General features: G+C 36.9%; 1 protein-coding gene across 5 annotated transcripts in view; it reads right to left on the reverse strand.

Moving 5' to 3' along the window:
* Positions 1–26,555, reverse strand: part of TENM1 (teneurin transmembrane protein 1) — a 787,960-nt gene that overhangs the window by 656,890 nt on the left and 104,515 nt on the right. For 2 of the 5 annotated variants that reach the window (XM_021080671.1, XM_021080673.1), the window contains exon 3: positions 2,944–2,973. The exons of the other annotated variants lie outside the window; for them this stretch is intronic. The gene's annotated coding sequence lies outside the window, so the exon portion shown is untranslated. The remainder of the gene's footprint in view (positions 1–2,943; positions 2,974–26,555) is intronic. 5 annotated transcript variants of the gene reach the window in all.

The raw sequence follows: 26,555 nt of genomic DNA on the forward strand, positions 1-26,555 counted from the left end.
CAGCCCATGTTCTTAACCAAATCTGGCACTGAAAACTGAGTGCCAGAAAGCTACTTCCCAAAAATACAACCAGATTCCCATGTCACTAATTAGGATTTTAAGTATAGTAAAACCTTAATTAACTTAAGCCCAACCAATGAAACACTTTATTTCATGTTCTATACTCAATTTTATGAGAAAAAGAAAGATGGTGACTAAGCAAGCAAATATCTTGAATTTACTTAAAAAAAAAAAAAACATCACCCAAGAAATGGTCTTGTCCAATATAAATTCATCACAATCTCTTACTTTTCAATTATAATAAGGACTGCTTTCACAATTATGAACTTGAAACCCTGAAAAAAATATTCCAAATAGTAAAGAAAAACTCATTATGTTCACTAAACTGTACTTAAAGCTAGTAAAATGGACTACAGTTTTATAAAATGTTTTAACCACAAAGACTGAAATAAAAGATAGCTGTACTACTTAACATTTTAAAAGCCTCAATTAACATCTCTTTCTCTAATTATCCCTAGTTACTTAATCAAGATTTTTCTATACTACAGAACCATGTCCTGAGTTCCCACTGTGATGCAAGACGATTGGTGGGATCTCTGGAGGGCTGGTTTGATCCCTGGCCCAGCACAGTGGGTTAAGTTGCTGCAGCTGTGGCTTAAGTTGTAACTGTGGCTCAGATCTGATCCCTGGCCTGGAAACTCGAAATGCCATGGGGCAGCCAACAAAGAAAAAAAAAAAAAAAAGAAGAAGAGCCATATCCTTCATTATTACATATGAAAGTAAGGGAATATTTCTTTCTTTCTTTTTTTTTTTTCTTTTTTTTTTGTCTTTTTGCTATTTCTTTGGGCCGCTCCCACGGCATATGGAGGTTCCCAGGCGAGGGGTCGAATAGGAGCTGTAGCCACTGGCCTATGCCAGAGCCACAGCAACGAGGGATCCGAGCCGCGTCTGCAACCTACACCACAGCTCACGGCAACGCTGGATCGTTAACCCACTGAGCAAGGGCAGGGATCGAACCCGCAACCTCATGGTTCCTAGTCGGATTCGTTAACAACTGCACCACGACGGGAACTCCGAAAAGGGAATATTTCATTTTCACTTCTACACCTACCACTGACCTAGATGTTCAATAAATATTTGTTGAGTGAATTAATACACAAGTTATTATTATTATTATATTATTATTATTATTACTGCTACTACTATTATTACTACTATTAGTCTGCCTCAGTGGCCACACTGTCTCTTTTCATCTTCAAAAAAGTTGCTAGTGGAATTCCCGTAGTGGTGCAACAGAAACAAATTCGACTAGGAACCATGAGGTTGCAGGTTCAATCCCTGGTCTCGCTCAGTGGGTTAAGGATCCAGCATTGCCCTGAGATGTGGTGTAGGTCGCAGATGCGGCTCGGATCTGGTGTTGCTGTGGCTCCAGCGCAGGCCAGCAGCAACAGCTCCAATTAGACCCCTAGCCTGGGAACCTCCATTTGCCGCAAGTGTGGCCCTAAAAGGACAAAAGACAAAAAAAAAAAAAAGTTGCTAGTGCTATAGTCATACACTGCTGTCAGGTCATACGAATAAGGCAAAAAATATTACATACGGTACTATGTGCACTCATCATATTAGACTATACGGTATTAAAAGCAAAAGGGATACTGAAGATCATCTAATTTAAACATAAAATTTTGCAGAGGTAGAAGCTAAGGTGCAGAGAATTTAAGTGACTTATTAAAGGTCAAACAGCTTGTTAGTGATAGAGGCAGGACTAAAACATTGGCTTTTCTTTCTCTTGGTCCTGTGGTTTTTCTTTTACAACAAACTGGCTCTGTATTTTTTAAAGTCTAGTATGAAACATGTATACATTTTTTTGTGCTGAAACAAGAAGTTGCTCCGGAATGTCATTCCATTTGACACTAGAATGCTCAGGCACAAAGAAGGCTGGTTTCCCTTCCCTTTATGAGAAGAGTCTCTTGTGAATTTATTTTATATCCATGCTGCTCTAAAATCAGTCTTATGATGTTTTAAGAGACAATAAATACTGAAATAATATGTCATAGACTTATCTTTTAGTGGCAGCCATGCAGGAATGCCATGTACTATTTTATGTCAGTAATTTATAAGAAACCTATTGGGCACCAAGATATAAAGAGTTGCTTTGTTTTATCAAACTAGTATCTTCTCACTTTCTTTTTAAGAAATTGTCATTCTTGGTAAATGAGTTGCCCACACAGGGAATGTCAGGAAGTAAGGTTTGGGGCTGTAGTATTCAAAATTTGAGGGACTGTAATGAACAAAAAGTGTTCAAAATCAAGGGAAGAAATTTCAAGGCAAAACTAGTAAGCCTTCCAGTTCTAGTGGAATCTTCCACACCACCTTGGTTTTATATCTCATTCGTTTTTGATATTTATGAATAGTATATTATGTTCCTAATGTTAAGTAAAATCTTTTTATGATAAAAGGGGAGGTTCTTGATCCTTTGTCTTATGATCACAGTGAGAGATTAGCTCTAGAAGGACATTTCAAAAACTATATTTATTTATAGTTGGGATGACATGCTAAAATCTAACCTGGACAATTTTTAAAAAAGAAAGAAAAAAGAGTTACTAATGGCAAACAAGCCTCAAGGTGGATTCAGGAGCTGCCAGTCTACAAGACTATCGAATATTTCAGATCATAACCTGTGCATCACATTGAAGCACAAAGTAGGAGGCAGAATGAGTATGTATGCTATTAATCCTTTAAACACTCAATCGTTGTGGACATGGAAGGAAATTTTAACAGAAAGAAACATGATAACTTATGAAAATATTAAGAAAAGCAATAATGACCAAAATAATCCCATTTCCTCAGTTTGTGAACTGTTGTATCTATGGTCTTTGATGAGCAAGACATCAAAAGCATTCTAAAACTTAATGGATAATCAATTCAAAAATATCACATACTTACTTTGCTGTTATGGCCAATCATAAAGTACACCTGAAAAAATCAAAATGCAATTTCAATTTCCTTGATCTTTTATGTTTGTATTATGAAAAATGATAGCATAGCTTTTTAATTTATACATCAGAGAGGCCATTTGAAGAAAAATGGGATTTCACAACTCTAATCCTTTATAGGCACATTTTTTCCACTTTTATAATGATGATTAAAACTGAATATAGGAATTACCTGAAATATTTTCATTTTTGTACCTGTTGGTTGTCAACACTGGTTTTTCTGAGTCATTGCAGGTATGTAAAAAAATTAACAGTCATCATTTTCAAAATAAATCACAGTATGGATAGTAGACAGGAGGAACTAATGGCTGACATGGTCTACTTAGTGCATTTTTACTTCATTAATCAATGGTCAAATACTTAATAAGTTCCTTCCAAGTCAAAAAACATCACTCACCAGACCCCATCATTGAAGAACTGAGTTACAGCAGATTATTGCCACAACAGATTACTGAGATGCTTGACAAACTAGCTTTTAATGTTTCATTCTTACCCTGTCAGGTAAAATTTAGTGGAATTAGGATTGACATCAAAGGCATTTCTGAAAAGGTCATGATCTTATCACATTGCTTCAATTAATCACTGTAAGGATATGCTTCAAGTTGGGTGGGAAGTCTTTAAATTTCTAGACAACTTTAAGAAGACATGTGGAGATAGATTTCTTTTCCAAAGACCTCACTGAATTTGCTGGAAAGCTGTAGGCCATAATGTTGACAGGGCTGTTTATGTAAATAACTTATAAGACTGGAAGGTAGTGTTATCAGTGTTTACATGATTTCAGAGCAGCCAGAGAAAAGATAGCCAACTGGATTGTCACTTTTTTCTTACTTTCATGTCTCCACAACACTGTCTTTACCTTACCTGCTCCGAAGCTAGTCACTCTGAGCCTGACTCCTCAAGCTCACCCTTCTAGCCTACTTGTTCAGACAAAAACTGTTCTTATGTAAGCTACTGCTTAGACACCTGTCACACCACACCACACCCCATCTGTATCACATCCTATCACCTAACATCTTCCTAACTCAGCCTCTAAATGGTTTGGATCAGTACCAGCCAGCAGACAAACTATCTTTATCAACTGGGACCTCTATCGTTCAAACCTCTTCATTTCTACCTACTCATCAACAGTATGTGTCAGCCTTGCACTACCAGTCTTTTCTCAATCTGATTGCAAGTTTCTTATCTACCTATAGCCCCTAATACAGACTCTATGTTCTAGCCAGTTCTAAAGCAACATTCATTAGGTCTATTTCGCACTCCAGGCCACTTCTCATACTATTTCCTTATCCTTCCTGCTTCCCTTCCCCATTATCTGGTCCAAACCGACTCACCACCCAACCTCAAAGGTCCTTTCCTACAGAAGGCCTTCCCCGATTGCTTCAATAATGATGAAAGCTACTATTGATTAAGCATGTATTACTTGACACTTTGAATCCATTACAGTTTTCTTGAGATAGAGTTTACATATCATAAAATGCAGCCATTTAGAATGTATAATTCAATGATTTTTAGTTAATTTATTACTGAGTTGTGTAACCATCACCACAAACCAATTTTACAATGATTTTATTACCTCCCACCAAGTATCCTTTGTGCCCATTTGCAGTCACTCTCTGTTCCCGCCCTCAGCCTCTTGCAGCCACTAATCTATTATTTGTCTCTTTAGATTTGCCTTTTCAAAACATTACCTCTGGAATCATACAATATGCCGTCTTTTACATCTTTTTTTTTTTTCACTTAGCATAACATTTTTGAGATTTATCCACATTGTAGCATGTATCAGAACTTAATTCCTTTTTATGGCTGAATAAGATTCCATTGTATGGATATTTTATATTTTACTCATACATTGACCAATTGATAGACACTTGTGTTATGCCAACTTTTGGGCTATTAGTGATGACAGTGTTACAAACATTCAAATATGTCTTATAGACATATGTTTTATTATACTTGTATATATACCTAGGAGTAGAATTGTTGTACCATATGGTAAATTTTTCCAATTTGGTAAATTTATGTTATGTATATACAATTGTTTATCTGCCTATCTATCTACCTATCCATCTACCTATAGATATATTTCACCTTATAATTCACCCATTTAAACTATACAATTCAATGGATTTTATAGTGTTGTGCAACCATCACCACAATCAACTTCTGCACATTTTCACAACCCTAAAAAGAAATCTTATACCATTGCATCCATTGCTGATAATCTTTCATGCACTGAGGCTGCTTCTACTTTACTGTGTGCCTTTGGAAAAACTGCTGCCCCACCCTGGGACCCTGTTTTGCCATCTGTAGCATGAGCATTGTTTGAATGAGAAAAATTTCAGCAGTGCTTCCCACTCCTGAATCATCTACTTAATATGCTTACTAGAAGTTCTCAGTCAAATATTCAATAGTTTTAATATTCAATCATTTTTGCCTTGATATTCATGATGTACTTACTAAAAAGTCTTACCATCTTCCTACATTTTTATTAACCTGGGCCAGTTTTCACTTCTTTGTGGCAAATAAGTATGTAACATCTTTTACTCGAGATACTTTTGTATCCCTATCCTACTTTAAAATTACAAATATATTTTCTCATGTCTAGAATTCTTTCCTTCAAAGGACTGGTCTCCTGGATTCCCTTCTTAGGATACATCCTATAGCAACTTTCCTACTTCATTACATTTGTGTTTGCATTTTCCTTTTCTGCTAGTTTTTTCTTTAGGAAAAAAACCGAGACAGAAATGACTCAGATACCAAATGCTGTCATATTTAAAAAGAAATGGAGAATTTTCTCATTAACTTATAGAAAAAAAAGCGTAAAGATTGATCAAGAATAAAATAATTGGAAGAAACTGGAAATTTTCCATATTTTTCATTCAGAAAAAACATTTAAACAGATCATTTTATTTTTAAACAGTACCTTACCTTTACATGTAGTCTTGAAAGTACCTAAACTAGCATATTAATTTCAAAATGTTATTAGATAACATTTATTCAGTTAATAATAGATCTTGTTGCTATGGAACCTTAACTGAATTTTCTAGCTCTGAGAGTTGATTTTTCAGCAATTAAGCCCTTAGCTCTAATGTTTCATTAACAGATTTTTTTATATGAACGTAATTATTTGAATGAGGATATTGAAAACATTTCCTAGTTTGCAAATGATACTCAAATTGGAAGAAAAGCAAATGATGAAGGAACTATAATCAAAACCTTAAAGACACATATTATTCAGGTGACTGAATCAATATAAAACAAAGTATATTCTCATATTAATGATACTTGGGAACAAAACAAAAAAGTACATTTGGGTTCCTCCTGCTCCCTGATCTATCTCAATACCTACACTTAACCGACTTTCCAACTCAACACACACTCTGTAAGAATAGTAAGAAATAGAAGTGATCAGGAGAGAAGGGAAAAACTCTTGAAATTATTGGCCCCAGGCAAAGTAGAACTAGGAGATTATTAGTGGTTTAATATTTTGCCAGCACCATGACTATAAGTCAACTGAAGTAATCCTGTTTATAACCAAGATGCTCATTATAGTACAAGTGGACTTAAACCTGCGGTATTGATCATTCTCTTTCTGTTCCAGACCACTGCTTCAGAGTAGTACTTACTAATTAAAATGTGACAGCTAGCCCAAGTGTTGAAACAGATGGAGAAATACAATGTTTTCACATTTGGATTATTCTCACTGAATAGAAAATCAGAAATGCATAATCATAGCTTATACCTACGAAGAAAAAGAGGACAAATCCTGGGGCATGATAAAGGATACATAGTCTTAGGTTGGCAATAACTAGGGAATTTGGAGGAAATGAACAACTCATGTGGTTCTGGAGGTAAGAGCAGCTACCTGGCAGGGAAATGGCAAAGGATGAAGTCTTTTACAAAGAAGCTTTAAATTTAGACTTAGAGAGTCTTTCTTTCTGTACAAAAATGGGTTCTGAATTCCAAGTTGTCCCGTGGTTAGGGAGAAGCAGAATTGTTATGTGAACTTAATAATGCTGTTTTAACCAACAATCGTATCTCAGACTTTTTTAAAGTAGATGAGGCAATGAAGTATTTGCAATTAGCAAGTAATCAGTTTGGATTCTATTTGAGTGACCTGAAACTTGTTACTTAATTTCTATGAATGTCAGTTTTCTACTTCATATAATTATTGCGAAGAATAAAAGACATGACATGGTATTTAACACAGTAAAATGGGTACTTGATAAATAGGATTATTATAATTAGTATTAATTATTAGTGAGAAAATATGTTTTCCATTTACCGCACCTCATTACTTGCTTATTGATGACAGTGTTTCCTAATTGCAGTTTCTGTTTTTTATTTATAATTTACTTCTTGGTGGTTGCATTTGCAAACCAAATCTATAGCGAAGATAGCAAATATACAGAAATAATAATGCACTGAAGGAAATAAACAGAAAATAAATATTGCTTCATAATTAAAATGTATTTGTAGTGTGGCTAGGGAGATAAAATATGAGCACTGATGTGAAATAATTTAACATTTAATATAATTAATAAGATTATACAAATATTTTGAATGCTTAGTAAAGGTTCACAAGCATACTCGTCATAGTTTTGGCTGGTTTAAAATATTAACTCATTTATTAATCATAACTCTAAAAATGAAGAACTATTATTATTCCCATTTCACAGATAATGAAACTGACACCAGGACCTTAACTTAGTTCTCCAAAGCCACACAGGTAATAAGAGGCAATGGCAAAATTCAAATCTGTCTCTAAAGGCCAAACTCTTAAACACAACACTATACTGCCTCTCATATGGATCAATCAAGTACAGAAAAAACTCCTAAAGGGCTGTGGATTGAAAACTAAATTATTTCAGTCAACAAAGAAGGACTAAACAATATACAAAGGTAATAAACACTTCTAAAGTAATGGAATAAAACTCAATGTTTCGGGGGAAAAATGTAATTGTAATGTATACATGTAAGGATAACCTGACCCCCTTGCTGTACAGTGGGAAAAAAAAAAAAAAAAAAAAAAAAAAAAAAAAAAAACTCAATGTTTCATTCATTAAAAGAGTGGATTGCTGAAAAGGCCAACACAACAGGAACACTGTCATGCAAGATATCTGAGGATATTCAGTAGCATCTGAACATACTGTCTACTTCAATCTCCACTTACCAGAGGCCTTTCTTGAGGAAGGACTATTTTTGCAATAAAATATGCTGGTCATATTGGAACAATATATTTGAAAGCCACATTTTTATCTCAATAATCATAATGAAAATCTTTCTGTACATTACAAGTATTTCTGATAAACAACATGCAATTTATATTTAATGATTTTTCATCTTGCCCAAATTTCATTTCTAATGATTGCTTATGTTCTTTCACAAACATTTCTCAGATAAACTTCTTTTAGTTGTGGGAACACTTTCTTGACTACATTATTTCTCCATTATCCTATCCATTCAAATAGGCTACAATAAAATCCTATTATGTGATTTTTCATGGGATTGAGAAAACACCATAAAGAGGAAAACGGTAAAAATAAGATATACCGCTCCATGGAGACTTTCCTCAGAAGCTGTGCAGTCACATCTGTTTCAGGACAACATGGAAGCAGTAAAAGATCACATGTCGCATTCCTGTTATTTGTAATGCTGGTTCTCCACCCCCAAATGCTCTCTTTACACTTGATGCTGAGGTGTGAAGCAGGAGTAATCATGGTAAGTGTGCCTCATTTACTTGAGTTTCAGATCACAGACTGCCACAGCTCTCTACTTGTTAGTGTTCTCCAGATAGGTTTCCTAGCTCAATGCTTCTCAAAGTTTGATTCAGGGAAAGCAGCATCAGCATCACCTGGAAGCTTGTTAGAAATGCAGAATCTCAAGCTCCACCCCAGACCAACTAAATCTGGATCTTCATTGTAACAAATACCCATGGAGATTCCTGAGCACATTCAAGTTTAAGAAACACTGCTCTGGTGGCCTAGTGGTTAAGGACATTGTCTGTGCTGTGGCTTGGGTTTAATCTCTGGCCCAGGAATTTCTGCATGCTTGAGGCACAGCAACAGCTCCCTCCCCCCAAAAAAAAGCACTGCTCTAGACATGATAAGATACCCAGTTGAATAAAGTATTTTCTCTCTCTCTTTGAAATGGCTGAGAGGGAACATATGAAAAGATCTTGACCAATAAACAATGAAAAATGAAATGATGCAATTAAGAAAAAAAAAATTAAGGTACAAAAACAGACATATTTATCAAACACTGACATCACTTACCTATAAGCCTCAATTAACCCCATTTCTTCCCTCAGTCTGTTGGGAGGAAATATCAGACTGATGGTGAGCAATACTAGCTCAGCTGTAGAAGATTCTCAAACTTTATTATCATCAGACTCAGTATTATTATAACATTTATGCACTACATTATTCACTACATACCAAACAACAGGTTAGATACTTTCCATACTTTTCACTTTAATCCTCACGTGACCTTGGAACCTGAGCTCATAACCACTTAAAGGCTTTCTGATCTATTCTCTACTTGTGACTCTAGGATGTCTTTTCTGGCACAGTGTGATTGTATTTCCATTCCATATCTATACTGAGTGAGAAAGATATTTTCCCAATAGGCTCAAAAATTTCTATCCAAGGCTTCCTCTGTCCGTATGTTCTCCAGAGATATCTAACCTCATTCCTGAAGGAGTCCCTGGCTCTGGTCCTCTCCTGTTTCCCATTCCCCTTTCCCTGCACATATCCTGAATACTCATTTTCTCTCTCATAACTGGTTTAACTGGAGCATACTGGCTTAGCAATTGTTATGTTTGTTTTATTCTCTGTAAAGCCCAACATTGTAATCTATCTTTCTGGGAGACACTTTTGTCCTGATCCTTTTATCAGCCATGTAGCTTTTTCTTCTAAGCTCTGTTAAGGACAGAAGCTCTATCTATCTGGTTCTCCACTATATCCCCAAAGTTTAGAACTGTGCCTATATGTTATAAGCACTCAAAACCAATTGTTGACTCAACAAATAAATCTAAGTGAGAGCAATTTCTATAGAATGCATATCTGTTGGAGCTCTTCTCTGTCTACACTCATTCCCTAGATTATGTCATCCAGTCCCAGTTTAAATACTGTGTATTCACAGCGCAAACTATAATTTCAATCCTAACCACACCCTGAACCTCATACTCATGTATCCAACAGCTTACTCCTAATCACCACTTAGTTACAGTACAGACATCTCAAATTTAACATGTTCAAAATCCGTCTCTTGATGTTCCTCTGAAATCTTCCCCACCTCTATAAATAGCATCGATTACTTAGCCAGTTACTCAGACCAAAAACCTTAGAGTTCTCCCTGTTCCTCTTTCCATTCTATCCCACAGCCAATCAATCAGCAAATTATATCAAGTTTACCTTCAAAGTATCTTCTGAACCTAGCCCATCCTCACCTCCTCAACCACTCCCACTCTCATCCACACCACTGTCAGTTTGCATCTATGACAATAACCTCTTAAAGTGGCCTGTTTCAATTCTTGCCTCCCTGAAGTCTCTACTCAGGAGCCAGACTAATCTTTCTAAAACATAAATCAGATAACCTAACTCCTCTGCTCAAAAGGCTCCAACAGCTTTACGTCAAATTTAAAGTAAATTCCCCACCATACCTACACTGTCCCACAAACTTCCCCTGCCTCCCTCAAAATGGCTCAGCTCCAACCTCATTGGCCTGCTTTCTGTTCTTCTTATCCTCCAAGTTTAACACCACCTCAGAATATATTTACTTGTTAATCAATCTGTTTGCAATGCCAGTCCCTTCCCCCTAGGTTTTGTATGGCTGCCTCTAGCACTTCATTCATGTCTCTGTTCATGTATTACTTCCTCAGGGAGAAGGTTCCTGACCATCATCGTCAAAAGAATATTTCAACTGCACTATACCATTCTTTATCCTCTTGTCTTGGTTTCTTTAAAAAAAAATAATTTTACTTATCTATTTATTCCTGTTTTCTTTATAACGTATTGCTATCTCACACATTATATGTGTATTTGTTTATTCATTTATTATTTGTCTTCCCACTAGAATGCAAGTTCCACGGAAGAAGGAACGTGGTAGATCTTGCCCTCTATTGTATCCCTGGTACCTACAACACTATCCAGTGCATGGAATGTATGCCAAAACTATTTGCTAAGTGAATGAATGCTGGTAGACACCACCTTTGTCTTTGAAATCTTTCTCTTTCTATTCTCTTTTCAAACCAACTGAGTATGTGCCTTTTTCTTCCTTCATAAAGCCTGACATTTCTTGTGTCTTTCCATAATGATTCACTTTCTCATTGGACAAAGGTATCTACTTCTTATTTACAAAGCATGCATGATTGATTATCATACTCCAATCCCAATGAATACTTAATCCACCATTCTAGCCCTATTTTTCTTTTTCTCTTTCTTTCTTTTTTTTTTTTTTTTGTCTTTTTATCTTTTTGTCTTTTTGTCTTTTGCAGCCCTGGAAAAAGAACCGCATATGGAGGTTCCCAGGCTAGGGGTCTAATCGGAGCTGTAGCCGCCAGCCTACACCACAGCCACAGCAACGCCAGATCCAAGCCACGTTTTCAACCTACACCACAGCTCACGGCAAAGCCGGGTCCTTAACCCACTGAACGAGGCCAGGGATTGAACCTGCAACCTCATGGTTCCTAGTCAGATTCATTAACCACTGAGTCATGATGGCAACTCCCTATTTTCATTTCTGAATTCCTGGGATCTAGATTCTATCATGTTACCTTCATCAAGTCTGCTTAGCATCACATCTATTGGACCCCCACCCCTCTACCACTTCTGAAGCTGAATGTGTCCTACCTGGGCTTTTGAATCCTGGTCATGACTATGGCAAAATGTACCAGTCTGAAATCCCGACAGGACTTCCTACAATAAAGAAGTAAGAGAGTGTGTGTGTGTGTGTGTGTGTGTGTGTGTGTGTGTGTAATCTGTAAATTACTCAACTTTCTTGAAAGCCCCTCAGAATCTTCATATTTTAAAAGATTCCAAAAACCATGGCGATCATATGCTTCTAAATTTTTAGGACAGCCTTAACTTCAGATAATTTTATTATGTCTAATAATGGTAATTCATTAAAAGACATGTGAAATATATCTTGAGACTGTGACCATGAATACATTCACATATTTAAAAAAATATTTGGTCAGACCATGTGTCCCAATTTAAGGCTCAGAAAATAGGTCACTCTGTCCATGGTCTTTTTGCTGTTAGCCTAGATTCTGGATTCCCACAGACTTCAGAAATAGCTCCCTGGAGTAGTCTCTGCCTTGTCATCTTGTCAGTAATTTTCACTGGAGGATAGGAGTGAAGGAAGGGATTCTCAAGTCCATCAGCAAGACCATAAGGGTTTGCCTTTCTTCCAATATGTTCCCAGCTATTTCAGTTGGGTGTGAAAATGTACAGGACAGGAGGATTGTAGCTCAGAAAGTTGAAGACAGCTTTTCACACCCTTTCAGCTCCCTTTGTCTTAACTTTTCCTTCTTTTCCCAGATCCTTATGTCCTCTCCTCTCCATACACACATGCACTAGATTCCTTCACACTACTCCCTGGCTACTGGGGGCTTTGATTTGTCAGCCAGTCAACCAGTCAGCCATCTATCTACCTATTCAACAAAACTTTACTGAGTACCACTACCTGCTGGGACTGTGCTAGGTGCTGGGGATAGAGAAATGGATGAAGCACGGTCTCTAAGCACTACTTACTTAGAGCTACTTCTTTCCTTTATATCTTTACTTAGACTGGCAACTCCGCAGATATTCCATCCTTCTGGTAGCATTAGCTACTCATGATAACGATAAGGCACCTTTTCCTAAAAATCTCAGTTTTTTCTTTAGAAATTCATTGGTCTCCTGCAGTCCTTAATACACAATAGTAATAACAATAGCCACTATTTTAAGTGCCCACTATATCCTAGGCAATGAACTAAGTGTTTTATATACATTTTCCCTCTTAATCCATAACAAACTAGGGCTCAGCGAGGTTAAGCCATTTGCCAAAAGTCAACAACTAACCGGCAGCAAAGCTGGAGTCTATCTGACCCCAAATCCCATGCTCATCATTCTCTTTCATGATAGATTATCTTAACCCAGAGCACAGTCATTATCAATGGCAGAGGTTTCACTGAAGGACCTACATGGTACCTCCCTCCTACTAGGGAGACAGCAAAGGACAAATTTAAAATCTGGGTGAACAATCAGGAGAGAGCAGTACCCAGCAGTGAAAAAAAAAAAAAAAAGAAAAAGGAGTTTTAAGAAGGTGAATGGTTAATCTTTTGATGTACCTACTTGAGAACAGAAGCCATGTTCTTTACTGGGACATAGTTTCCAAGACCTTTTCAGAGTTAGATCAACTAATCAGGTCACAAGTGCAAGTGTAATTTGATAGCTACAAAATAGCAAAAGAGCACAGTTCTGACCCAGGCCAAAACATCCAAATGGAAATAAGTGAATAGGGCATGTGTAAAGTTTTGGAAATTCTGTTTCCTTGATTCAAATAACAATCTTTTATTTTAATTTGATAAGGCTCAAGGATGAAATGTGGACAATGAAAAAAAAGTTAACTACTCAAATGACAACTTATGTCTTGTATACCACATGGCTGTAAATGCCTACACGCTATTCTAATGGATGTACCGTAATGTTCTTAATATTTCTATCTGGTAGGCATTTAGATTTTTTCTAGTCTTTCATCATTGGTAATAATAATAACATAACTGACCTCACATATATTTGATCATTTTCTCTTGATTGTTTTCTAGATACAAGATTCCTGGATTAAAGCTTAATAGCTTTGTAAAGCTCTTTGTATGTATTGCCATTTGCCTCCAGAAAAATTATACTAATTTCCACTCTTCTAGAAGCATAAGAAATTGCCTATCTCACAGCACCTTCTCAAGAACAAGAACTAATCTCTGAATATGACTGGCAAAAAACTCTGCTTTCAATCTGTATTTGTATTTTCTGAATGTTTATTGTCCAGGTACATTTGTTTTCATTTCCTACTCAAATCTTGGCCATTTTCCACTAGGGTTTTCATCTTTTCCTTAATGATTTATAAAAGACACTTATATTGACATTAGACCTTTGTTATATACATTGCATATATTTTGCATGTTTATGATTTGCCTTATCATTTTGTCATTTATGGTTTTTAAGAAAAAAGAGTGGTTGTTATAAATTAAAACCCATCATCCTTTTCTTCTATACCTTCTCATCATAAAATCAGTTAAATGGACAGTTCTGTTTTTATTCTTAAAATTTTAACTCAAATATTTAACTCAAATGTTTCAAAAGTTTATTTAGGCATCTAGTGTGAAGTGAGCCTCTAACCTGAGATTTAATGGTAAATTCTCTTACCTCTCAAATGGGTAATTTTCCAAGAACTATTTATTGAATTATTATTTTCCCCACTGTTTATGATTTTTATCATAAAATAATACTTTTTCAAGGCTATTCAGTTCATTTTATTCACCTCTCTATTCTTACAACCTTATAACACTAATAATTTTTATAACTGTGATACATTTTAATCTTTTACTGATGCTTTTAAAACATATTTTAACTATTAAAATCTGATTATTCTTCCAAAATGATCTTCAGAATTATTGTCCAAAAAGTAAACGGAGATTTTTGTTGAATTATATGAAACTTAGAATTTTGAATTTGAAGCAATAAAATTAGAAAAACTTACTTTGTGTGTGTGTGTGTGTGTGTGTTTTTAGGGCCACACTGCGGCATATGGAAGTTCCAAGGATAGGGGTCAAATCGGAGCTGTAGCTGCTGACCTACGCCAGAGCCACAGCAACATAGTATCCGAGCCACGTCTGCGACCCACACCACAGTTCACGGCAACACCGGATCCTTAACCCACTGAGCAAGGCCAGGGATCGAACCTGCTTCCTCATGGATACTAGTCGGGTTCATTAACCACTGAGCCACAATGGGAACTCCAAAACTTACATATTTAGATATTCAGATATCCTAGCCAAGAACATGATGCATCTCTCCATTTATTCTTTTTTTTCTTTTTTTTTTTTTTTTTTTTTTTTTTTTTTTGCCACACGTGCGGCATGTGTTAGTTCCCAGGCTAGGGATCCAGTTGGAGCTGCAGCTGCCAGCCTGCCAGCCTACTCCACAGCCACAGCAACACAGGATCCGAGCTGTGTCTGTGATCTGCATCACAGCTCTCGGCAACACCAGATCCTTAACCCGCTGAGCAAGGCTAGGGATTGAACCTGCATCCTCATGGATACTAATCAGATTTGTTTCCTCTGAGCCACGACAGGAACTCCCCATTTATTCAAATTTTATTTTATGTTTCTTCAGAAAATTCGGTAATTTTGAAGAAAATATAGGCCTTACATTTTTCTTGTTAAAACTGTCCTTAGCATTTGAAGATATTTATTTTTAATTATTGCCAATAAACTCTTTTTTCATATTTTTAATTTCTAACTGGTTATTGAGGTTTCCTCAATAGAAAAGTAAAGCACAACCCACAGGGATAACATTAATAGACCATTAAAAAAAGAATAAGAAGAAACACTTACTGCCATTTAGGAAACATATTCTCTGCTGGAAGTTGCCTGCTGTAGAATCAAAGAGTTATGATATTATACACCACCCATCAAACCCAGAGAATTTAAGGCTATGTTCTCATTCAACAGTCATCATTCTCAGATGAGAAAGAAACCATTTATCAAGACACAGGAAGAAAGAAGTAGCTATCACACAAGTCAAAGCACTGGGACAAAAACAATGATTCTGATTAAATTTTCAAAAGAAATTTTCACAGTCTGCAATTGTGTTTGGCAAGTTTAAATCCCAAATGAAATTCCAGAGGAGATGTTATATGCCCTTGAAAAGCAAGTTTACAATGAAAATGCTGACAGACCTTTGGAGAGAAGATTGTAGTATTGTGAGCACCTCTATTATCACTTCTGTGTAAGTAATAATATCTGTATACATAGGCAGTTTATATAAGCAGATAAAAGTTTCTGAAGATCACTGTCTTATCTTTTTCAATGTCCACTGTCTCCTTTAAAGCTACTATTAGGATATACTCAATCTACATAGCCTTTCAATTATTTAAGCAATAAATCATATTTTCAATATTTTATACCACAAAATGTTTTCTTCTAACTCATTAATTATAACTAATGCCTATGATGTCTGGGAGCAAACATATCAGCTACTTTTTTCTAAAGACTAAGGTGGACTCAGTGAATCTAAAATCCACAGAAGCCTTTGAAAATTTATGAAAGTCATCACCCACAAATTCCAATTTTCTAGTATAGAAAACGGCTAAATTTTTTGGAAATCAATATAAGGCAAAATAAGAATTCTGGTTAACTACAATCTGAAGTCATATACAAGAGACTAGTAAAGGAATAAGTTCATCCTACTTTTCTAAATCATTAATCAGTTTGTTCTGGTCATCTGTGATCTCTACCAGCTACTACAAAAATCACTAAGATTAAAAGCAAATAGGTGGATATACAAAATGAAATAGAAACGAAAAACAGGAGCATCCTGTTGCTCAAAAAAATAAGTAAATGTTAAAACAAAAAAGGAAACAAATTTTAAAAAAAAAGTGAATAATCTCCTAATCATCAAAGCTGGAACAATTTGAGCCACAAAAAAAGTAGTATTGGACTATAACTCAAAAGATAAAATAAAGATCCATGAGTCCGTACAGATACAATGAATGAGTGAATAAATAAACAAATGAGGGAGAAAAGACAAATATCCTATGGAGTATCGCAAATATTCAAGGAGGTAGAGTCTAGTCATTAAATGTAGGCAGTACATAATGATTTCTTTGCAGAGAATATACTGTAGAAAGGTGGGAAAGAGTAAGTTTACAGTGGAGAATCCCAACAGACACTATCTGAGTCAAGTGATTCAAGGCCAATATCAAAAATAAGTCTTGTTGATAATGTGTACCTGTGATAATTTGTGGAAAATTCTGATTTGCCTCTGTGGTCTTCCTCCCACACATCATCATAATCATGAGGAACACATAATACACATTCCAGTAGAAGCCCATTCTACAAAATACATGACCTGTACCCCTCAAAACTGTCCAACTCCTCAAAAAAACAAACAAACAAAAAAATCTGAGAAACTGTCAACGCTAAGAGGAGTCTGGGGAGACATGACAAGCAGCTGTAATATGGTAATCCTGGAACAGAAAAAAATGACATCAAGTAAAAACTAAGGAAATCTGAATAAACTATGGACACTAGTTAATGAATCAATCTAAGTTAACTAATTGTAACAAGTGTACCATATAATGTAAGATGTTAATAAGAGGGGAAATTCTGTGTGGGGTTTGGCGGGGGACATAATGGCAAATCTCTGTCCTATTTGTTTACTTTTTCTGTAAACCTAAAACTGTTCTAAAAATAGCCTATTGTTTTGTTATTTTATTTTATTTTATTTTTTTGTCTTTCAGGGCTGCACTCACGGCATATGTAGGTTCCCAGGCTAGGAGTCGAATCGAACTGTAGCCTCTGGCCTACGCCACAGCCACAGCAACACCATATCCAAGCTGTGTCTGCGACCCACACCACAGCTCATGGCAACCCACTGAGTGAGGTCAGGGATTGAACCCACATCCTCATGGTTGCAAGTTGGGCTCGTTAACCACTGAGCCACAATGGGAACTTCGTTATTATATTTTATAAAACTGTATTCAAGTGAGGAAAATTAGGAGATTATAGTGAAGAAAGAGGAAAAAAAATGACCTCTTGAACCTCTTGGAGGAAAATGGGTATAAAGACAATTCTAGACAAGCTTTTCCCAACATCAAATCCACTTCAAGTAAATGACAATGTCATAACATAGCTCATTACAATAGGAATTTATATATCATAAGTCAAGTCATAGCTTCAAAAACACCTATACACAGTAAAATCTTGATGTAGCTAGTTCTTCCCCCATCACCACTGATGTAAAGAGAAGTCACTCTATTCCAAATTAGTCCAAAGACTGTTCACTTTCCTAAATGGGATGCCAAAAAAGGGATCAGAGAGCTGAATAGAGGTTTGTCTTAGAGTATGTGCTATCAAGCATGGATTTTAATCACAGGATTTCTGAGCTCAAAGGACAAAGAATTGGGAACAGAGGAATGACATGACTTGAGTGGTAAATCGCTCTGGCTATACTGAAAAGAAGAATGCATTGGGAGGTTGGGGAACAAGACTGAAGACAATGATAGAAGATGACAGATGATGACAGTCTGAATTGTGGGATTGTATCAAGAAAGTAGAAAGCAAAAGGATAGATTAGAAAATATTGGCAAAATATGTTTGTTACTCAAAAACAGGGAAGGAGAAAAAGTGCTTTTGAGCATATTTTTAAGCATATTTTAAAGTATATTTTGAAGATAGAGATGAAGAAAGTTGAGGGCATTCATGCTTGATAACCTTAATTTTCTTGGTGAAATTAGAAGGCCTAATCATCTACTGTGAGGAAGACATAGCTGGAGACTGCTGTTGAGAGGAATGGAAAAAGATGCTTACTGTGGAGTGATAAAAAGACTGTCTTCTAAAAGAAATGCTAAGAACTCAGCTAAATTTGGAAATGTTAAATTGTAGTATAGTCAACTCATAGAACACCAGGAAGGTTAAACGTGTTACGCAAATGACATTAGGATGTCAGGAGACCTGTCCATGGGGGAGTTTAGTGACAGGTGGCCAGAAACCTGCCCCCAAGTAGATAGAATACCAAGAAGGCCATCTAGGGATGAGGAGAGCTAGCCCAATGTTCATTCACAATACAGGTTCATACGATCCAAATCTATCAGTTAGGGGACCTAACATCTAAACTGAAATAATACAGAAGAGAAAGTGTTTCCTTTGCACCTAATGTTGAGCCAAAATTTAAACCATGAATAGTATTTTTCGGCTGAGGAATGGATGATTTCGTGATAAGAACAAAGAAAAGATCATTTAAACTTTTTATTTTGGAGTGAGTGAGGAGGCCTGGAATATTTACACCATTATCTGGCAAAGGGATGTTTTGAATAGAAAGACATCCACATGAAAGAAGGGGGAAAAATGTCCAAATAATCCCTACCAAATGCTGAAATCACACCCCACCCTTATATATAAATTATTTTAATAAAAGCATACATTAAAATGAAATTCTAGAAACTTGATCAACCAAACAAACATATTCCTTGCTGAACTAGCTTGTCAAATCTAAGGATCCCAACAGAAGGAAGCTATTCAATCAAGAAAAGGAAGGGGAAAGGTCAAATTAAATTTGATTAAGTGTTTTATGCAGTATAAAATTATTATTTTGCCAATATTACTTTGTAGTTAAAGTTTTATAGACGTTATAGCAGCCAAAAAAGTTGCAAATCTAATTTAACGCTTCTCCCCAAAATGTCATCAATAAAGTCAACAATAAAAAACCAAAGACACATTAAAAGGAGTCATGTGAAAGACAATATTCTTTAGCAAAGTAAAATTCAACAACAGATGTGATTTCAAGGAATGTAGATGCTATGAAAACCAATTTTTGGATAAAGCTTAATTCTATGGTCTATTATGGAAGTAAAATGCTCCAGAGTAGTGGAAATTTGTGAGCCAGGGAAATCACAAGTTAATATGGGTTTTGACCCAGTCCCACCTGAAAATAACAGAACAGATATGGAACAGAACTAAATATATGAATCACATATCAAATTATAAAAATGATTAGCCCAAATAACATGGAGAACATTCTCTAAGATTCAATGTTGTTTGCTAAGAGTATCTACTGGAAAGGAAATCATTTTGGGGAGAGCTAGTTTCCATATACCCAGAGCTAGTAAGAATTATAAGGATATTACTGGAGCTTGGTTTGGTAGTTATATATTTCTTAGGTAACACATCAGGATTCCTGCAGAACATCTTATGCCCAACAACTACAGAATATATATACTAGAATACTTAGAATATTACATATTCTAACAATGAAAGCTACCTAGAACCTTCATTTGGTTTTTCCCATTCATGTGTAAATAAGAACCTTGGAATATTGTTGTGGATAAGTGTATTCTACATGCAATGGGCCCTTCCCCACAGAACTATTTCTACTTCGGAAATTAAAGAAAAAAAAAAAAACTTTGTTAACAGAATAGGATTTTCATAGCCATCTATCAATTTTGAAACATAATTGTAAAGCTGGCACGGCAGACAGTGCAATGACTTTATGTAATTTAGTTGCTGCTCTTGAATCTCGACCTATTCAAGATACAGTGATGTGGGGCATCACCCCTCTGCAGCTCAAACCCCAGTGGGCCAGATTACAGCATGGGGAGTCATTTTCTCTAAATCCTAGAGGCAGTCATTATATAAGAGATGTCTCTCTAAATTCCAGAATTCACAGAATTGTAAGAATCATGCATATATTCTATCAGTCAACATGAAGTAGAGGTGATTTTTACCTACAGTAAATATTGCAGGAAAGATGACAAATTCACCTTAAAATAGCAATCTAGTTACTTCTTTCTTTCAAAAATTGTTTCTTTCTACTTATGTATCAAATTTCACCAATGTTTAATAAAATTCACAGTATATATGACCATTTAAAATGTTATAGAGATATTGTATATCCCAAATTTTCATTAACTTGACCAAGTTCACAAAGCAGTTAAGTGTTGAAATCAGGATTGAAATCTGGGGCTTTCTAACTACAAAGTCTCAGTTCTTTCCATTATATCACTAACATGATCCTTGTATGATTTCTAGAAATATTATGGAACTCTTTTGGTATTCTGAAACTCAATTTCCAATAGGGAGAGGGGAACACCAGCTGGGTACCCTAGAATTTAAGTCAATTCTGACACTACCTACTCAGAGAGAGGATCAGATTCCCCACAGGTAAAGGGATCAGCCCCACAAGATTGTTCCCCCACTGCTCCGTCCCCAAACTTCAAAGGGTAGTTGCAAGTTCAAATTATTACCTGTACTTCTGGCCAACTAATTACAAATCAGAGGTTCTCACGACCACCTTCTCAGGTTTGATTAATTTGCTAGAGCACCTCACAAAATTCTGAGAAACATTTTACTCACTAGACTACCAGTTCATTATAAAAGGATATAACTCAAGAACAGCCAGACAGAAGAGATGCACAGAGCAAGATAGGCGGGAAAGGGCAAGGAAGCTTCCAGGCCCTCTCAGAGGTCACCATTCTCCCCAAATCTCCACAGCTTCACCAAACTGGAAGATCTCCAAACCCAGTCCTTGGGTTTATATGGAGGCTTCATTACATAGTAATATTCAATTAAATCATTGGCTATTGTCCATTAATTCAACTTCAAGCTCTTCTCCCTTCCCTGGAGGTTGAAGGCGGGGGTGGAAATGAAAGTTTCTACCCTCAATCACTTGGTTGGCTCCTTGGCTCCCACTTTTAGGCTCTGTTTGAAAGCCACCTCATTAACATAACAAAAGGACCTTAATCTCTCTAATACTTAAAACTCCGAGAGTTTTGGGAGCTATGATCCAGGCACCAAGGATAATGGGCAAATATATATGAGAAGTATATTTTGGTCATCTGAATGAGCAAATATATATTTCTCTTATAAATCACAATATCACAGAAACCAAAAGCATGGTTCCAGAGGAATAGGGTTATGCCTTCTCAGCGCTTACCATAGCATATGTTCTCTATGAAAGGGTTCTATATTTTCAAGAGGCCCATGGGAGTAGAACCAAACGCTGAGTGGAGTCTTATTGCCAGGTCTACACTTTTGGACAGCATCTTTGTACAAGGAGGAATTACCACAATGTACCATCTCCAGGCAAAACAACTACAAAGGGCCCGTAGTGAGTGGAATGGAGGCTAAATTTCAACCCAAATTGATGTCCCCTCAGTAGGGTATCCTTGTACAAAAAAAATTGCACAAGCATCTGTGAGGCCCTGCTGACTGTCTAATACCATCTATTGGATTTGTTCTCTGGAGCTGTCACTCCAGAGGACTTGGGCTGCTGGCTGGTATCTTCACACCTAGGTCCTCGCAGGATTGGTGATCAATACATCTATTGAGAAAGAATATTGCCAGGCATTTCAATAAACAAAGTATGCAGCAATAAAGCCATCAGCCAATGTACCTGCCTCCCACCTGTCACCCCTGTGCACCCTGAGGGAAATTCCAGATGGAAAAAAAAAAAAAAGGAAAAAAGAAAAAAAGGATACTAATGATACCAGTCCTAGATAAAGTTTATATCAAAGGAATAATTTCATTGAGCTTGGACTCTTGCCTCTTCCCATTTGTAGGAAAACACCAAAACCTTTAACTTGAGATGTCTGGGGTTTTTTGTGATTAGCTGTAATCTTTTGATGTCTGACAACATGTTCATTTGTTTCTAGGAAAAATGCCTATAAATCCTGGCTCTTCTCCTAACCTTTTTAGAACAGTTTCTTAGAGCTATCTGCATGGATATATCCCAGGCCTACTGTCCTCAGTAATGCCCCAATAAGGCATAATTCTCAACTTTTAGATGTGCTTTTTTGTTTGTTTTGTTTTGGCCATGCCCATGGCATATGGAAGATCCTGGGCTAAGGATCAAACTCATGCCACAGCAGCGACCCAAGCCTCTGCAGTGACAATACTGGATCCTTAACCCACTGCACACCATAAGGGAACTCCTAGATTGTGCTTTTTTTTTTTTTCCAGTCCACAAGCCTCATGTCCTTTTAATACTAAATAGAAGTATACTCTGATAGGGATGGAGTAGGCGCAGTAGTTGTAGAAGTCCCAATAAGGGAACATAGATAGAGATGGAAGCCTAGGGGACTTTGGAAGATCACCGTAAGTTAATAACTGCTCAAGAGGGCCAACAGAACAAGGCAGGCTTGCTTGATTAGTGGAGGCATGAGATACGTATGCCTCAGGTCATTGGGTGGGGATAGGGTGGGGCCTGCATTCAGGTTCAGACCCAGGGCAGGAGTTTGAGGACTGCCAGTCTGCTGATTGGAATAAGCACCTTGGCCAGATAGATATCAAGGAGGAACTACTTCTAGAAGAAAGAGGAAGAAGTTTTTCGACCCCCAACCCCACTTGGATGATAAAACTGTAGCCTACCTGATCCTCAGGGCAGAGCCTCCTTGCCCACCAGCTTGCATCTCTTGCAACATGTCCTACCTCAAAATAGTTATTTCTTGCTTTTTGCTTTTTTTTTTTTTTTTTTTTTCTTTGCTTTTTAGGGCCACACCGGCAGCATATGGAGATTCCCAGGCTAGGGGTCTGATGGGAGCTGTAGCCACCGGCCTAGGCCACAGCCACAGCAACGCTGGATCTGAGCCACATCTGCAACCTACACCACAGCTCATCGAGATGCCAGATCCTTAACCCACTGAGCGAGGCCAGGGATCGAACCAGCATCCTCATGGATACTAGTCGGGTTCGTTAACAACTGAGCCACGGCGGGAACTCCCATTAAACTTAACTTTAAAAAGCCCATTTCCACTTTGACAAATTCTAACAGTAAGATGCCCAATGGAAAGAGCCTATTGTTTTGTTTTGCTTTTCCTACAGGCTGAATAGATCCTATTAGCCTACGTTTGGGTACACTGTGGTAAGTGCTGTGATTGAGATATGGTTGGGGAAATACTGGATGGTGGCTATGTGAAATAGACTGAATTCTGTATATGCTGCCATATTGTATGACTGTGAGTCATATCGTATAAATCCAAAGCCATCATGGGAATGAAAGACTTTTGAGAAATATGACCATTTTTATTGCCAGAGTGCTGTGGAAATAAAAGTTTGACATAACAACGCTGAATTTTTCTGGACATTTTAAGCGTTTCGCTTAAAGATGAAAGTTAACAGATTGATTATCACTTTCCAATTCTCAATGTGTGTAGAATAATGTGGAGTTTTATTGAAATATTCCCCATGTAATTTTTAAGCCAATTCAAGAGGTAAGTATCCATTCTCATCCTCATCTCACCTAACAAACGAAAAACTGAGTTTAAGACACATTAAATAACCTGTTCCAGGAATCTCAGCTAGAAAATGGCATAGTGTCAATTTTGAACTTGTAACCAAGCAGGACCCTATGAGGTCTTCCCAAAATAGACCCCACTCATGTCCTCTGCCTGCCTTTTACCTATAGAAAAACTTTAGTGAAAGAATCAATTTATGCAGAAGTAAGAAAACAGAGAAGGAAAAGAGTCCAGCAAGACAAAATAGTAATAGTTTAGCCATTCAACAAAGTTAAGGACCTTTAGTTCTTCCTCAAAGACTATAGATAATATTCTAAGCCATGTCCTTGGAGCTGTTTTGCAGGTGCTGAAGCCCCAAGCGGGTGTTAGAAGTTAACTGTATGCTGCCCGCAAGAATGCAGACCCCAGACCAGTTGGAACCAGGCTGATGATGCTGACCCCACCACCAACCAATCAGAAAAATATCCACTAGCTGATCATGCCAGGCTCCCTGAACACTGTAAGACTCCTCATTACCCCCTCCAGGGAGGGCACATTCCTTGAAGCATTAGCCTATTATGTTCCTTCTTTGCCTGGCAACTAAAGCTACTTTTTCTGTTTCCTCCAACTCTGTCTCTTTCTATTAGGCATCGGTGTACACAGTTGATATTTTGGCCACAAACTCAAGTGTTTTCAGAACTTGAGCCCTCTATGGCTTCTGACACACTCCGTTCTAAGTTGACATTAATAATAAAAAGTTAAAGATGCTCTGCTATTGGAAAGTAGATTCAAAATCTCAATAATACCACACTAGTGGTTTGCAAACAAAGCAAAAATTCTTCTCCAGGATGTGATTTGGTGGAAATAAATAGTAAGGGCTAAACCTTTGCAAATATACTCACATAAATATGAATAAACTATATTAAAAATAAGATTTTGGGGTAAGTTTTGGAAATCACTGGATTTTTTTTTTTTTTTTTTTTTGCTCTGTGTGGAGATTAATTAACAATAAACCACTCCAAACCTGCAGTTATAAGAAAATTTAATTCATGTATTTTAAGTGATGTTTAAAGAACAATGATATTTAAATGCTGCATTTGAAAACCTTACCTCCTGCACATTAAAAAATACCTATTATTTTACAAACTACACTAATTAGTGTATACAATTTCAAAAGAACAATTCCTCCAGATAGAAAAGTACAATGCAAATATACTGAAGCCACACCAACTAAATTATCTAGGCACAGAAAGACACCTCTGGTGTTATTAGACATCCCAAAAATATTTTCTGCAAAAATAAAGCAAGATTTTGACCAAAATTACTGCCTAAAAAGAGGTGGTATTGGTTTTATGAAGAGCTGATGAGCCACTATATTTAGAAACAAAATTATTAGCAGTTTTGCTTTGGAAAATATTGGGAGAGCTAATAATTGGAAAAGATGATTTGCCTCTTGAAAAAAAAAGATTTGCAAACCACAAAAACTAGAGGCATGGACAATTGGAAACTGTTCTGAAGGATTTGTTACTAATTAGGGAAATTAGCAATCGGAACCAAAGGGTGATAGCTCATGGAATGATACCAACCTTGCCCAGTTCTGTTCATCATTTCTAATCAACAAATTGAATAAAGATATAGATAGCATGCTCATGGCATCTCCAATAGCACAGATCTCAGACTGCTGATGAATGTACAGGATGTCATAGCCAGGATCCAAAAAGGCAAGCTGGAGAAGTGGGTCAGATCCATTAAGATGAAATGTAAAAGAAGAAGACCAATACTTGAATCCAAAAAGCCAAGTCCAGTAAAACATGAAGATGTGACCATACAAGTTGTACTAGAGATTAAGACTCAAGGATTCAAAGGTCAGCTTAATATGAGTTCAAAAAGTCAATGCAACTTTATTTATTTATTTTGTCTTTTTACCTGTTCTAGGGCCGCTCCCGTGGCATATGGAGGTTCCCAGGCTAGGGGTCTAATCAGAGCTGTAGCCACAGGCCTACGCCAGAGCCTGCAACCTCATGGTTCAACCACTGTGCCACGACAGGAACTCCTCAATGCAACTTTAAGTTGTTTTTTTGGTTCGTTTGTTTGTTTTGTCTTTTAGGGCTAAACCCACAGCATGTGAAAGTTCCCAGGCTAGGAGTTAAATCAGAGATGTAGCTGGCCACATCCACAGCCACAGCAACGCCAGATCCAAGCTGCGTCTGCGGCCTATACTGTAGCTCACAGCAATGCTAGATCCTTAACCCACTGAGCCGAACCAGGTATTGAACCCTCATCCTCATGGATACTAGTTGGGTTCATTATCACCGAGCCACAACGGGAACTCCCAATTTTAAGTTGTTCTAATAAGTATATATTATCTGGAAAAACATACACTGAAGCATGTGTTGTAGAACGTATTTTTATCATCTTTTATTTTATTTTATGGCTGCACCCGAGGCATATGGAAGTTCCTGGGCCAGAGACAGAATCTGAGCTGCAGCTGTGGCAGCACTGGATCTTTTCACCCACTGTGCAGGCCCAGGGATCAAACCCACACCATGACAGCACCCCTAGCCACTTGAGTTGGATTCTTAACCCACT

The sequence above is a fragment of the Sus scrofa genome, chromosome X, assembly GCF_000003025.6.
Source record: "Sus scrofa isolate TJ Tabasco breed Duroc chromosome X, Sscrofa11.1, whole genome shotgun sequence".
Lineage (NCBI taxonomy): Eukaryota > Metazoa > Chordata > Mammalia > Artiodactyla > Suidae > Sus > Sus scrofa.